Source organism: Eulemur rufifrons, chromosome 7 (assembly GCF_041146395.1).
Source record: "Eulemur rufifrons isolate Redbay chromosome 7, OSU_ERuf_1, whole genome shotgun sequence".
In the NCBI taxonomy this organism is placed as follows: Eukaryota; Metazoa; Chordata; class Mammalia; order Primates; family Lemuridae; genus Eulemur; species Eulemur rufifrons.
Window position 1 is genome coordinate 108,447,580 of NC_090989.1, and position 2,321 is coordinate 108,449,900.

General features: G+C 38.9%; 1 pseudogene; it reads right to left on the reverse strand.

Annotated features, from left to right (window-relative positions):
* Nucleotides 1-986: 986 nt before the first annotated feature.
* LOC138385784 (small ribosomal subunit protein eS24-like) lies at nt 987-1,461 on the reverse strand (annotated as a pseudogene).
* Between the last annotated feature and the right edge of the window lie 860 nt (nt 1,462-2,321).

Genomic DNA, 2,321 nt, shown 5'->3' on the forward strand with positions numbered 1-2,321 from the left:
TTTATCGTGTAGGCAACATGGGATCAAAAAATGTCTTTGGGGCCAGGCGCAGTGGCTCACACCTGTAATCCTAGCTTTCTGGGAGGCTGAGGTGGAAAGATAGCTGCAGCTCAGGGGTTCGACACCAGCCTGAGCACAGTGAGACCCTGTCTCTAAAATAAAATTAAAAAAATAAAATAATAAAAAAAAAAGGTCTTTGGCCAGGCACGGTGTCTCATGTCTTGTAATCTCAGCACTTTGGGGGGCTGGGATGGAGGGAGGATTGCTTGACGCCAGGAGTTTGAGACCCGCCTGGGCAACATAGCAAGACCCTGTCTCTACAAAAACATTTTAAAAACAAACAAAATTATTTATTTATTTATTTATTTGTTTTTTACAGACAGGGTTTCATTCTGTCGCCAGTCTGAAGAGGATGAAGTGCAGTGGTGCAATCATAGCTCACTGCAGCCATGAACTCCTGGGCTCACGCGATCCTTTGCTTCAGCCTCCCAAGTATTATAGTTGGGCACTATACCCAGCCAAAAAGTTGATCTTAATTGACAACCTAAAGTTGGAGAGAACGTGGGAAAACTCATACACTGCACATTGGGTCTCTTTGGAGGGTAGCTTATTTATATGTATCCAAATTTCAAATACACATACCCTTTTGACTTAACGATTTGACTTCTGGTGTTGAAAGGCATAGGTACAAGGTGTAGGTACAAGGTACAAGGTATGTGTTCTTTGTAGCATTGCTTGTATTTAAAAAAAGACTGAAAACAACCAAAATATTTGTAAGTATGGAACTGGTTATATATATTATAGTATAGCCACCAATGTTAATATTTATATATTATTATATAATACGTATATTAAAAAGAAAAATAATTGTCAATGTTTATTGAATGTTTTTTTATTTTTAAAATTTATTTATTTTTTCACATGAAAATTTTTGGTTTATTAATCCTCTTGTGAAAAATTTACTCAATGGCTGCAGATAATGAATGTCATTGTAGAATCTTTACTCCTTCAGCTTTGCCAGCACCAATATTGGCCTTTGGAATCTCCCTGACTTTCTTCATTCTGTTCTTGTACTCTCCTTTTGCTGCTTTCTTCTTGGTCTTTTTCTTCTTGTACAGGCCATGTGGTTTTTTTTTTTTTTTTTATAGGCGTGAGCCACCGTGCCCACCCAGGCCATGTCTTGTAAGCCTATATTTGGGTTCATTTTTCTTTGCATAATCCAAGGAATTGTAAATCATGCCAAAGTCAACTGTCTTGCCACCACCGAAGTGAATTCTGAATCCAAATACAAAGATAATGTCTGGTGTGGTCTTATACATTTTGGCTAGTTTTTCCTGAATTTCTGTCTTTGGTACTGTTTGTTGCCTTCCCAGGATGAAGGACATCGATGACCATTTGTTTCCTCTGAAATAGTTGGTTGGTCATGAACTTCCTAGTCCGGATACTTATGGTGTCATTCATGATAGGGGTTGATATTCAAGCAGCCAGGGGGGAAAAAAGAACTGAATGATTTTTATAAGTTAGCCGTGTTTAAGTATTTTACATGTATATTCTTATTTGATGTTCCCAACAGCTCTATGTATAAAACCATAGGTCTTGGTTGGACAGAATGGTCTCCATTTATACCTCCCACAACATAAATATTAGCAGTGCTCCCTTTCACTCTCAAAAATGCCTCTTTTGGACATAGAGTTTGGGGTCACCTTACCTATGAGGTGGTTATAAAATGTACAAGTTCCAGGTTTCAACAAGCAGTTTGGCTGTGATGACACTTCCTAAGAATGCTGGATGAAAGTAGTTTTGGGTGAGGGTGAGATGATGAGTTCAATTTCAGATACATTGAGTTTGAGGTGCCTGTGGGAACCACATGAGGAGATGTTAAGTGGTGTCTAGGGCTGGAAAGTGCATGTACATATACAATTGGAACTTGTCAGCATATCGGAGGTAGTAAAAGCTATGGGAATGGATGAGTTTGACCAAGACACTGTATAGTGAGAAGACAAGAGAGCCAAAGACAGAATCCTGGGATTATCAACTTAATTAATACTATGTCCTAGGGCTGTTTGCATCTACAGTGGTCTCTATCATCAACGTATTTTGGGGGAAAGACATTTTTAGCAAATATGAAGTTGCTCCTGTAGTGGAGTATCAGGTTGCTTTGAGACTGTGTTCTCTACATTTAAGAGTCTCCAAGATGATCCCATTGCTGTGAAGATTGGATGGTAATGATAGACTTCTGGGCTTAACACCACTTTTCTGGTTGCTCCTTCTCTTTCTGTTTTGGTGACTTCCACTATTGAAAAGTGTGCACACTCCCAGAC